The sequence below is a fragment of the Saccopteryx leptura genome, chromosome 2, assembly GCF_036850995.1.
Source record: "Saccopteryx leptura isolate mSacLep1 chromosome 2, mSacLep1_pri_phased_curated, whole genome shotgun sequence".
NCBI classification, from domain to species: Eukaryota; Metazoa; Chordata; class Mammalia; order Chiroptera; family Emballonuridae; genus Saccopteryx; species Saccopteryx leptura.
This window is the reverse complement of record NC_089504.1, coordinates 385940710-385954717: the sequence shown is the minus strand read 5'-3', so window position 1 is coordinate 385954717 and position 14008 is coordinate 385940710.

Below are 14008 nucleotides of genomic sequence, written 5' to 3'. Positions count from 1 at the left end.
GGCAATCTCAGTGCAGTCTCACAGCGCCCCCTGTGGGTGGCAGGTCACACAGCTTTCATGGCCCAAAGCCCTGAGAGCCCAGCTGGTTTCTGTATGGAGCTCACCAGGTCCTGTGTCTACTCACACACTCAGGGGCTCTTTCCCAGTTACTGATACAAAGTAGTGATTACTGTAGAATTTGTCTCTTGAGGTTCTCAATCTGTGGGAGGTACAAACGTTTACATAAAAATAAATTAAGTCGGTGTCTCTTCCAGCAAAAATATTGCAAAAGTAAATGCACAGGGAACTTGCTGTCCAACATCACAGCTGAGGGAGAGTGGATCAGCTTTGAGGGGATTGATTTGAGCAGGTTCTCATTCTCCTTGATTGTGATACCGACAATTCTTCCTTTCATCTGACCCTTTAGGTATTTAAGAGAGATTTGTCCAGGTATGTAATCTGTCTCAGTACAAGGATTGATATAAAATCTTACTATGAATGGAACTCTGCCAATTTTAGAGGCTGTAACTCAATTATGAGATTTATAAGTTCTCATTTTCTGTTCTCTAATCTTCATTATCCCGGTTCAAGTTCACTTGTTAATAGCTCTATGGATTTAATAGGGATTGAATTATAAGGTCTAGATCCAAATGAACTAATATTTATTCCTTACTATCCCAACAAGAGAATCCATAAGGAAAGAAGGACGGGGCATGCAGTTAAACTAGAGGAAGTGACAGGAGACAGGTCTCAGAGCCACACCCTTTCTGGAGAGAAGAGCTCCTCAGAGTGTCATCTCAGAAGAAAAATAAATCCTCAGCTTCCCTAAGGTGTCAGGATTCATAGAATGAGCATCAGATCATAGGAAGCTATCAGGTTAGTAGATGCTGTCTGGTCTTCCAGGTCACATATTCCAGATTTCTGTTGTCCTTGTCACCCCAGCCAGAAACTCAGATAAATATATGATAACTGGTACAAGGTAATTCTGTTTGAATTGAAAGCCAATAAGAAATGGAGATGTTGTCACTGACCCTTAGATACAGATCAAGGTAAGATCATGAGACATCCTAGTATTAAAGCAAAACTCCCAAAGGAAGCCAAAACCTGAACAAGGTTGATCACAATCAAGGACAGAGCAGTGATGGGTCACACAAGAAGAATGGTAGATTTTTCCCTCACTTCACTAGGTGGGAAGTTCTCTGTGGCATCAGGTTGTGCTGAGTTGGTGGCAGTTATGGTCAGTCTCCTCATCAGCTGGAAACGGGGGTCAGGGGGGCCGTGTGCACACACAGGAGCCAGAGAAGAGGCAGAAACCCTGAAGGTCAGTCACCCCTGTCTGTGTCACAAGGTAAGAAATCTGTCCGGGAGCCCTTGGAGCCATTTTCGTTTTCCATGAACCCTCCGTGTAAGTGCCACACGCTGTGCAGGAGAGAAGGCTACCTCAGGTGTGGGCTTATCGAGAGCTTCACAGGGTGGGGGGGCACAGACACACACAGGGGAGTTCCTGCTTCTGATCTCCCACAGCCCAGCCCACAGCCTAGATTGTTGGAAAGCTCCACTGGGATTAGAGGACAGGACATGGTCAGGCCCTGGAGGCTCAGGAAACCCCTTGGGAGTCCCCCAGGCCCTGAGAGCTGTCAGCTGTATGAACGTCTCATCCATGAACCCATCTCACCTCTTTCCCTGGAGCAGGCTCAGTATTTTCTCAGCATCTGTGTGGCACACTCTATGCGTGTGTGTGTGCGCACGTGCACGCACACACACAGACACACACAGACACACAGACACATGTCCCCAAAAAGAAATATCCTGGTCTGAGGACTTAAATTACCTTTTTAACGAACACCCCTCTCCCTAACTTCACAACTGAAGTCTCAGGAACCAGCAGGTCTTCCAGGCCAGCTCTGTGCCCAGAATTCCTGCAGGACCTGCGTCCTCACCCAGCACCTCACACCTCAGTGCCACATCTTTGGGACACAGAGCTCTGGACCTGGAAGGACAGGCAGGTCCCTGCTCTGACTACTTGGAGAGCAGCATCCATGCTGTGAGAACCGTCCACCTATGAGACGATCCCTGAGCCCTGATAAAGACAGATGCTGGGAAAGCCTCATTTTCTTATTTCAAGAGAAAAGGAACAGATGCATAGGTTCTGGTTTATTACATGTGAATAATCATGAACATTAGTGCATCATCACGGCTCCCTCTAGGTGTGCTTGTCCTTAAGCTTCAGAAATAGGGAAAGAAAAATCAGAGTTGGACCATTATGAATCAGAATATATCATACTTCCAAATATAGTTTATATACATGCTATTTATTTCAATTTGTTTAAATTGTCATGAAAGAAGATTCTGAGCAGGCTGACGTTTTTGTCCCACTTCCTCATCTGTGTGTGTCACTGTGGGAAGCACTATTGTGCCAGATCGTACAGTAATAGTCCGCCTCGTCCTCAGGCTGAAGCCCAGAGATGAGCAGGAGCCCCGCATTGGCAGAGGTGTCTTTGGATCCAGAAAAGCGGCTGGGAACCCCGGACCCCTGGTTTTTATCTGAGTCTGACTTGAACCTCAGGAGATACCGAGGTGAGCTTCCTGGCTTCTGCTGGAGCCAGTATATGGTGTAGCTGTCAACACTGATGTCACTCCTCAAGGTGCAGGTGAGTCTGGCTGATGCTCCAGGAGATGCAGAGAAGGAGGGCGGCTGAGTCAGCACAGGCTGGGACAGGGAACCTGAAAACAGAAATGGCTCATGGAACAAGGACCAAGGTAAAGTACCTTTGGGTCTGAATCTAAGTGGCTGAACCAGGATGGACAGCTTCCCTGTGTCTGTAAATTCTGTCCCTACCTGTGCAGTGAGAGAGGAGCACGAGGAGGAGAGGGGTCCAGGCCATGGTGCTCACAGCTCTGAGCCCACAGTGGGGCTGGGCTGTCCCAGGCCTCCTTTTCTTCTCCCCCCTCTGCCAGAGGAGGGGCTGTCCATGCAAATGTGTGGCCCTCAGAGACAGCCCTGCCCCTCCCTGATCTCAGCTCACACCCCAGACTGCAGAGGATGGACGTTAACTCCACCCCTTGGGAGAGCCCTGGGAGGAATCACCTGCTCAAACAACACAAAGGACCCTGCTCAGGGGAGTCTTCCAGGTCAGAGAGGACACAGCTCTGAGTTCCCACAGTGAGCTAGCACTTCGCACACAGGCCAGGCTCCTTTGACTGACTGGCCTCACTGAGGACTTCTGTTTTTATTGTTATGCGACCAAAAAAACGCTAGAAGATCTTTTTGAATTTGGGTGCATAGGGATTCTGTTTGCATTGGGAAACCAGTAAGGGGATGAGGTACATTTGTTGACCCCATAAAGATAGACAATGGTGAGAACATGAGGCCTCCTGGGTTGTAACACAAGTGACAGCAGAATACAAAACATGACTGAGTGTTGGTCACAGTCAGAGACAGGGCAGTGATGGGCCACCAGAGGGATACACCTTGCTTGCATGTGACAAGGAGAGTGACTATTAACTTATGAGTTGTTTTGTCAACCTTTCTTCACATAACACAATTGTAAGATTCTATAACATACCCAGATTCTGTAGGGGTCATTGATCTCATTTGGCACCAAGTGCAAACACAAACACCTCGTGTCATCTGGTGTCCCCTTTCTGGCTTTATTGGGGCAATTTATAAGAACTAATTTCCAAGGTAAAGAATACATCCGGGTTTCAACAGCAGTTTTGTTCCTTCTGGATGGTGTAGGCTTCTGTGCACGTAGAAGGGGGTGTTTGTGTGTGATCTGTGTGTGTGATTCTGAGTGTGCCTACATGCATGTCCCACTAAGAAAAAAATTGCCAGTGCCAACTTCTAAATGAGAGAAATCACATAAAACATGTTCTGTGTGTCTGTAAAGTTTACCAAATTTCATATACACATTGTATGTGAACTACATCTCAAGAGTTTACAGAAAAATCCATCACCACCTGAGGACATGCTCACAGGCTGTAAGTAGACAAGCTGAGTTTCAGAATCACCGCTCTATTTGGTGAGTAACAGGGACACTTACTCATGACCGTAGCGCCCTGCAGGCCTCTGTCCTTCTGGCATCTCAGTCTGACCAATCACAGTGGAGAAAAGCAGCATCGCTGTCTCATATCTCATGTGACAAAGACTGAAAATTGGGTGAATTGTGCAGGGTTGCTCTTTCTTGATGGGAAACCAGGAAGTGTGATTTAGTCCTTGTTTCAAATCCAAGCATTTTCTCTCAAGCCTGCCTAGTCCATGGACAGACGTGCACACGAGGTCATGTGTCCAGCATCTGGAGAACCATGAGCATTTCCCACTTGAGCCTGCTGCCTGCGTGGCAGAGACCAGGCTGGGACATCTTATCAGAAGAGTTCAGTAGAAAGTGGGAGTGGAAGACATGGAAACAACCAAATGCCCTGTGATAGAGGACTGGGTAAGGAAGATGTGGTATATGTACACAATGGAATACTGCTCAGCTGTGAGAAACAATGATATATTGCCATTAATGACAACATGGATGGACCTTGAGCACATTATACTAATTGAAATAAGTAAATCAGAAACGTTAAGATTTATACGATTTCACACATAGATGAGATATAAAATTGAGACTCATGGACATAGATAAAAGTGAAGTGCTTACCAGGGAATGAGGGTGGGGAGAGGGGAGTAAAGAGGGACAAATATACGGTGACAGAAAATGATTTGACTTTGGGAGATGGACACACACACAACAGTCTAAATGCTGTATAAATGTTTACCTGAAACCTATGTACTTTTATTGATCAATGTCACCACATTAATTTTAATTTCTACATAATAATAATAAAAAATTGGGCTTGACCAAGTGGTGATGCAATGGATAGAGCATCAGACTGGGACTCAGAAGACTCAGGATTGAAACCCCGAGGTCACTGGCTTGAGTGCAGGCTCATTAGCTTGAGCATAGGGTCACTGGCTTGAGCATGGGATCATAGACATGACCTCATGGTCACTGGCTTCAGCCCAGAGGTCACTGGCTTGAGCCCAAGGTCACTGGCTTGAGCCCAAGGTCTCTGGCTTGAGCCCAAGGTCACTGGTTTGAGCAAGGGGTCATTCACTCTGCTGTAGCCCCCCCATCAATTCACATGAGAAAACAATGAACAACTAAGGTGCTGCAACAAAGAATTGATACTTCTTTTCTCTCTCCCTTGTTGTCTGTTTGTTTCTATCTATTCTTCTCTCTCTATCACACACACAAAAAAGATTGAAATGGACAGAAGATTCACAGATTCATGGAAGAACCTCTGAACCCTGGTTCTTGAGGACAAATAACTGTAGAGATTTCTCCAAGTCTGGTGTTGGTCACATGAGGTGAGAGTGAGTCAAAAGTCCAGGCTGAGGATCAGATGGAAGGCTTCTATCTCATTTGCTTTCAGGGCTAGAGCCCTGGGTTAATACAGGGATCCCTTCAAATCTCAACTAGTCATAACCCCCTTCTTCTTTTTCCCATTCTATCCTCAGACAGCAGCCCAGGGTCATCACGGAGAATGAGTGACCAGGTCTGGAGCCAAAAAATCAGTAAGAGACCCTGAGGGTGTGATCACCAGTATCACTGTTTGGGATTCTTGTGGGAGAAGTTGATGTCAGCCCAACTCTGCTGCTCTTTCTGGTGCCAAAAGAGCTGACATTACACCAGAGTGTGGGCGTCTGAGCCAGCACAGATCATGTGCAGGACCCTGGAAGGGACCAGGTGGCACATCACTGCTGGAGAGCCTGGCACTGAGAAGGCACAAGGACCCTGTGTGATATCCGTAACTGATGTTTGCCCTTTACTGATCTCTGTAACAAAGAGGAATTTGTAGTAACAGCTTCGCTTACAGGCACCTCCACACCTTCTCAAGGGAAAGTATGTGTAAATGAGGTTTAATATAAATATTTATAATAAAAGTGCTTTTATTGCTATCTTCCAGTGTTAACATTTTTCCTGTGTTGTTATGTAAAAAAATACTTCACCACTTGTCAAATATTCTTTTTTATTCATTGTTGAACTTTGTAATTATTTTTCCTGCAGATATGGTCAAATTCATATATATATTATATATAAATATTAGATTTATAATATGTATATATTTATACTTGGGTTAAGATAATGTATATTATGAAATAATTTTAAAACTATATATTATTTTTATTTATTGTAGCCTAGAATTATTTATTCTTTTTAATGAATTTTCAATTCACTCTCCTTTCCCCTATGTACATGGTGGTAGTCTCCATTTTTTAATAATTAAATTGATTCCACATCTTTGAATAGTTTTTTTTTAAATGTCTATTATTGATCTGATACATCCCTGGTTGCCATTTTTCACAGTCGTTGTGTCAGCAGCCAGGATGAATGGTCCAAATGAAATGGTAACGATGTTGGTGTTTTTTATTTTTAGGAACAATGTTCCTCTCTAGAATAAAGATGCACAGTCATTAAGACATTAAGGAGTATTCTTTATTTCTTCTTGTGTATATTTACTTTTGTAAAATCAAGAGTAGTAATTGAATGTAATTGGCAGCATTTAAGCATATATTAAAAATAGTATGTGTATTTTTCCAGTTAAAACGTTTGCAATTTTAAAAAATCAACAAGAATGATCATTTTGAAACAATAGACTTATTTCACCTTCATTACTGACCCCTCTTTGGTTCACTGTGAAGCTTTACATTCAAAACATTCTCAAGTTTCCTTTCCTACACCTGCTATGGAGACTTTATCTTCCATTTCTAGAATCTTCCAAGGAACTGATGGACCTAAGGAAGGTGCCTTGCATGTTGAAATGACAAGGACAGTGGGCTCCCTTTTGCCTCATAAACTGTCACGGATTTCTCCCACTCTGAGCAGAACCACGCCCTGATACCCTGACTCGGCCGTAAGATAAGGGGCACACCCAGGACTAAGCACGTGGGTCTCAGGCATTGAGGTCCCACTTTCCCACCAGCTGAGGTGACCTCTGTGACTCAGAGCAGTCTCCCCTGGTTTCCTGCTTCTGCGGGAATCCCAGTACTTACAAGGGAGCCTGGTATCTGAGGGCAGGAGCTTACAGGGAACACATCTGCTCAGAGCTAAGCAGGAGACCAGGTGGGGAGGGGACTTCCTGTGTCCTCCTGAGGACAGGAAAGGAGCCACCAGACAGGGGTTGGGTGCAGATGGAGAAAAGTACTCCCATCTTTGGTTTCTTGACAAAGGCCTGAGATTAGATTGCATGGGATCCTTCAGATCTGATTCTGGTTGGTCCTTAACTACTGAGCTGAGGACATTGGCATCCGCCTCCCATTAACCCTTCCATTCATTACCATTCATTACCCAGAGGGAATCTGTGTCCCTAAGATAAAGTGTCTGTCTGCAGAGAAGTAACCAGACTGGGAATATGAGATTAAAAATATTTTTGTTATCCTCAAAGCCAGAGACCTTTGGTGAGTCTTCAGGTCCTCAGGGGGCAGTCAGAGAATTGCCAGCAGTCAGCTCTGCTGTGAAGTCAGAGGAAGGAAAGTGACCACAGACAGATGAGAACACAGAGGGAGGGGGGGTGGGGTTGTATCTTCATTCTTCACAGATCTGCAACACATCGTTAAATCATTCTGTTTCACATCCTACTGATCAGCGTTTACTTGGGACAGGATCTCAGAGACCCATGGGAAGCACCCCTTGCCAGACCGGAAGCCAGAGGTTCCATGTCAGAAGGCTCAGAGACAGAACTCCCAGGCCCACGGCTGGAGGGCTGCTGCCCGGTGCTCTTGCTGCCAGGCTGCCCTGTCCACGTTGTGCTGCTGCTGCTTCTGCTGTAGAGGATCTCGTTCCTGATTATCATCTCACTCCGATAAAAGACTGTGTCCTTGCAACTTGCTGAGTAAGACTTCTCATCTGGTGTCTCAAAACTGACTTCCGGGCTCCTGAGTGTATTTCCGGGGCTTACAAATGGAACCTGCATCTGTGAATCCTGGATGGAAAATCAGACCTTTCTCACACTAAGACAATTCACTTCTGGGACTGAGGCTGCTGTCCCTCCTCTCCTTGGTGTGGTTCCTGCAGCTCCACGCCCCCCCCCCCCACCCCATGCAGCAGGTCTCATGGAAGCAGAGAAGGTTATTCCAGGGCCTCTGTTTCAGTTACATCTTTTCTTACAGTTTCCATTTCTTGGCTGAAAATTTCTACCTCATTTTTATCGAAAGTATATTTTAATGAAGACCTTGACATTAGTTTTATATTCAATTTAGGAAAAGCTGTCATCATCACCACATTTGGGTATTTTGAACCACAAACTGAGATATCTACTTAAGTTTAATTTCCTTGCAGTGTTTTATACTTTTCACTATATAAGACATTCAATTTTTTCGGATTTATCCTTAAGTATTTAATACACATGCTATTTAAATAAGGTAGTGTTGTTATTTTTAAAATGTTGATGGTTCCCTGCTCGTATATAGAATACAGTTAATTCAGCACATTGGCTATATCACTATATTCAGATGGGAGCACTCAGACCAGAATCACCTCAGTCACTGTGTCACCCTGAGCTGACCTTGGCCTGAATGAGCTTGCTTTCTCCCCCACAGTGTCTCCTATGAGAAATGTCTGTCTCTGAGCAAGGAATTGTAGCCTGTGATAACATGGACACACCAAGAGCAAATGAGCAAGAAATTCATCTAAAAGTTGAACTGAAGGGAAAAAAATAATTAAAATTTGAACTGGAGACAAGCATGTGACACTGTCACAACTACTGTCCGAGGAACGGCAGGTACTGAATGATGATCTGACAACATGAGTCACAGCTGAGCCAGACATGGTCACAGCCCCCAGCAGGGATGATTGTACCAGATCGGGAGAACAGAGAGGAGGTTTTTGTCTCACATCCTTGTGGGTCTGGAACACTGTGTAACTGTTAGCCTTGCTGTCCCATGTGGCACAGTAACAGACTGCTTCATCTCAGGCTGCAGCTGAGTGATGTGCAGGACACCTGAGTTGGTCGATGAGTATTTGTATCCAGAGAAGCAGCTGGGGACCTCATAGCCCTGGTGCTTATATGAGTCTGTGTGTTAATACAGGAGATACTGAGGAGTGCTCCCTGGCTTCTGCTGGTGCCAGACTATACCATAGTCACCAACACTGAATCCACTGCTCAGGGTGCAGGTGAGTCTGGCTGATGCTCCAGGAGATGCAGAGAGGGAGGGCGGCTGAGTCAGCACAGGCTGGGACAGGGAACCTGCAAACACAGACACCTGTCAATGCTGAGACAGAGACCACAGTGAAATTTTTCATTAGACTGGACATAAAGGGAACGAAGCTGGGAAATGAGGCCTGGCCCTGAGTTCTGTCCCCACCTGTGCAGTGAGAGAGGAGCACGAGGAGGAGAGGGGTCCAGGCCATGGTGCTCACAGCCCTGAGCCCACAGTGGGGCTGGGCTGCCCCAGGCCTCCTTTTCTTCTCTCCCCTTTGCCAGAGGAGGGGCTGTCCATGCAAATGTGTGTCCCTCAGTGACTGCAAGCTCAGCTCATACCCCAGATTGAGAAGGAAGGAGTTTGACTTCATCCCTTGGGAGAGCCTTGGGAAGAAAGACCTGCTGAGGCCACACAGAGTTGGGCTCAGGGGACACTACAAGTTTGTAGTGAGAACAGCGGTTTAGTCCCCATCAGGGAGCACAGAGCCCAGTCCTCAGGCCCAGGCTTTATTGAGTGAATGGTTCTTATCAGCCGTGATGGGAATTTAGGACAGTCCCACAGTGCCTCCTGCTGGTCACTCAACACACATCTCATGGCCAAAGGGCCTGGGTTTCCTGCTGGTTACTGCAGCTCACCAGGTCCCTGTGTCATTCACACACCCATGGTTTGATTCCTAAAAGCACACTACTGTATGATTCGGCTATTGCAAATCTGGGTGTTTATCTGCTCCTAAAAAACACTAGCTCAAAAAGATGCATGCACCCCATGCTCATGGCAGCATTACTTACACAGCCAAGATATGGAAATAACATAATGGTCATCAATAAATGAATACATATATGAATATTTTTCATTTCTAGAATTAAGTAGAACTTTTGGACAATAATCTAATTGAAATATGTCTGACAGAGAATGACAAACACCATATGATCAAACTGATAAGTGGAATAAATCATAATTCAGGGTTACTTCCTCTGTTCCTTAATTTCTGCTAATTTTTAAACTTTTCCTTATTATAAAATTTTATTTGTAAATCACATAGCTAGCAAGTTATGAAACCTGAAATAACAGTTATCAAAAATCATTTAATAACTGCTCTCTCGACTTTCACAAATTAAAAATATTTATATATTGTAGTAACAATAGCAATAACAATAATAATAATGTATGTATGGTTGAGTTAGCATCCATTATGGAGGCTGAGTCTTTGCATATCTGCACTGTCACAGTCTCTTGCCCACGACTGATATGAGTTGTGTATGTGTGTGTGTATGTCTATATGTAACACTTGTATGTGAATGTGTGTTTAAGCAAGTATGTATTTAAGTTTGTTAGTGAACCCATCCCTGTGTTTTTATACATAAGTCAACACTGTTACATATTTATGTATAGTTGTTACTTTACAAAACTTAGATACTGATTATAATTTTGTACTATACACACACAATAATATATGTATAAATATACATAGATATAAAATTATCTATGTACGTCTAAACACTGAGAGTGGTGCAAACAGCCCCAGCACCTTCTGGCCCCGGGATCTGGAAGCAGGTTGAGCACCCTCACAGCTAATGGAACAGCCCTGCTGTGTGCAGCTGGTGGAAGGAGAAAGCGATGCCCCTCCCCCATACCTGCTGACTTTCCACCACAGGAAACTCCCTGTGCAGGGAGTGAGGAGGGAAGGGGAGGAACCCGGACCATGACAGAGAGCCCAGAGCTCTGCTTGCTGAGGCCTAAGTTTGTCACTGGGAAAATCCCTTTTTAAGTGTCATCTCCTTTGTCCATGGAGCACTGTGGGTCGTGTTTCTTCAAGAAGACTTAATTTTATCGCATCATTTTCTATCTATTTTCCTGCAAATCAGACCCGGGGAATGACTTCATAAAAGAAGAAGATAAAATAAAAGGCCAATATGTGAGTCAGAGTTGAGTGTTCATGCCTCACCTGAGGCACCATATGCAGACAATTCACACTTTTGTGAGGAGACTGCCCGCCCAAGTGTGAAAGAATGGGCAGAGAACTTTCCTAGCCTGCCTGGCCCACAACCCTGAGCTCTCAGGTGCAGTCCGCCAGCGCCCCCTGCTGGTCTCAGAATGCACATCCTGCAGCCCATTTCACACCACCCACCACTCCTGGAAGGGAGCTGTTTTTGCAGTTAAATCTTTCCAATGTCACTACCCAGGGCAGGAGAATGAGTAGATCAGCATTGTGATGTTGGGATTGAGCCATTAATATTTTCAGGTCACTAATGACAACAAGACAGCTCCATAAAATGCTATGGTCCCAGATGTTAAAGGATTGCATGATAGTTGAGTTTACTTCTGCATGACCCCTGCATCCATTACTAGAGCATGACCACATTGTTTTTCTAGCTCATGGACTTCATTATTTATTTTAGAGAGAGAAGAATGAAGAAGGAGACAGAGATAGAAACATTGATCTGTTCCTGTTTGTCACCTGACCGAGGATCAAGCCCACACAGTTTGCATATCGGACAATGCGCTAACTAACCGAGCTATCCAGCCAGGGCCATGACCACACTGAGTCCAGGCTTAGGCTGAAAGTTCCCCATTAATCCCATTAGTTCATACCTGGTGATAATTCTACTTGGAAGATCCCCACACATTGAAAACATGGTTGTTGTTGCTCTTGTTTGTTGTTGCTGTCATAAGGGTTTCCTGTTGGGTCCCCAGCCCCCGTGGACATGCTGTGTCTTTTTTTATGGCTCTTCATTATGAAAACAGCCATGTCAGGGAACAAACGTCCTGTGTTCATTATACTTCTGCAGGTTCTTATTCAACCTTGAATGTCATACTGAAAATACTTCCTTTCTTCTGACTCTTGAGGTATTTAAGATAGTTTTTTCTCTATTTATGCAATGTCTCTCCATACAAAGATTGATTTAAAATTTTATAAATGGAAATCTACCCATCTTAGAGGTTCTCCCTTTATTATGAGATTTATTTATTTTCTATTGTTCAAGGTTCATTATCCTTGATCAAGCTCATTTGTTAAGAGTTCCATGGCTTTAATGGGGATTGGATTAATAAGGTCTACATCCAAATCAACAAATATTTATTCTCTATTATTCCAACAAGAGAACCCAGAGGGAAAGTAGAAAAGGCCATGAGGTTAAACTAGAGGACATGAGCAGGAGACAGGCCTAGAGCCACGCCCTTTCTGGAGAGAAGCTCCCAGGGCCTGGAGCTCAGGAGTTCCCCAGAGTGTCATCACAAAATCAAAATAAAATTTCTGTTTCCTAAGGAGTCAGGATGAGCATGAAATCATAGGCCAAGTACAAGGACAGACATGGGGTTGGGAGAAGGCACGTGGGTCTCCCAGGTCACATACCTTGGATTTCCATTGTCCTTGTCACACCACTCAGAAACTCTGAGGGATATAATACAACTGGGTACAAAGTGATTCTGTTTGAATTGAAAACCAAATAGGAAATAAAGATATTGTCACTGACCCTTAAATTCAGGCCAAAGTAAGATCCTGGTTTCAAATTCAAAGTGTCCCAGAGGTCAAAACCTGAGCAAGGGTGGTCACAGTCAGGAACAGAACAGTGATGGGTCCCAGGGGAAGGAAGGTAGATTTCCACCTCACTTCTGTATGGCGGGAAGTTCTCTGTGACATCGGGTTGTACTGAGTCTGTGGCAGTGATGGTCAGCCTCCTCATCAGTGGGAATCTGGAGGTCAGGGAGGCCGTGTGCACACACAGGAGCCAGAGAAGAGGCTGGACCCTTAATGGGAAAGTCACCACTGTCTGTGTCACAAGGTAAGAGATCTGCCCCAGAACCCTTGGAACCATTGCCATGGTAACCCTGCATGTAATTTCACACCCTGAGTAGGAGAAGGCTACCTAGGTCTGGGCTCGTCAAGAGCTTCACAGGGAGAGGGACACAGGTGCACACTGGGGAGTTCCTACTCCTGGTGTCCCATGGCCCAGCTCACACCTTGGAATATTAGAAAACTCTCATGAGCTGTCAGAGGAGAGAGGGCACAGTCAGTGCTTATGGGTTCAGGTCACTCACTCAGGGAAGTCTCCACAACCCTGAGTGCTGTTATCTCATCCATGGACCCACCTCACTCCCTTTTGTGAAGCAAGCTCTGCATTGTCCCAGTAACAGTAGAGTGTTACCTATCCTCTCAGGTCCCATAGAGAGATGTACTGGACTCAGACTACAACACCCATCTTCTCTTGACTAACTCCCGTCTCCTGGACATCACACCTGAAGGCACAGGTACTTGTGAGAGTGCAGGTCAGCTTTATGCCTGAATTCTTCCCAAGCCTGCGTCCTCACACAGCATCTCATGTTATGGTGCCTCGTGCCCGCATAGTGGTTGGCAGTAAATTCCAGACCAAGCTAGACAGGCTCAGCTCAGCCTCACGGTGCTGACATTGAGAGAGAGAGGCATATACAAACCCCTCCCTCACCTACTACACTGGATTCAGGAATGCCAGAGAACTCCCTTCTTCCCTCAGTGGGCTGAAAAAAGGTGAATGTGGGTGGGGTCATGCAGGAGCAGGAATCAGACACACATGAGAGCTGAGGGGACATGGGCATGACGTGAGGATCCTGTGGGTCTGGGTGAAGATGTAGAGAGATCCACAGGCGATATGAACAGGGAAGACAGAGATGGATCACATGACCCAGGAGAAGGGGATGGCCAGGAAAAACGTGATTAGAATTCTGAAATGCGGGCTCCCAGAAGCAAGAGCTTCACGACCCAGAAGATGCACTTTGGTTCGTCAGGTCACTGAGCTTGCTGGCTGGTTGAGGCTCCTTGAAAGGAAGAGTGGTAGCAGCCATGTGTCGGGGGGTAAGACATGA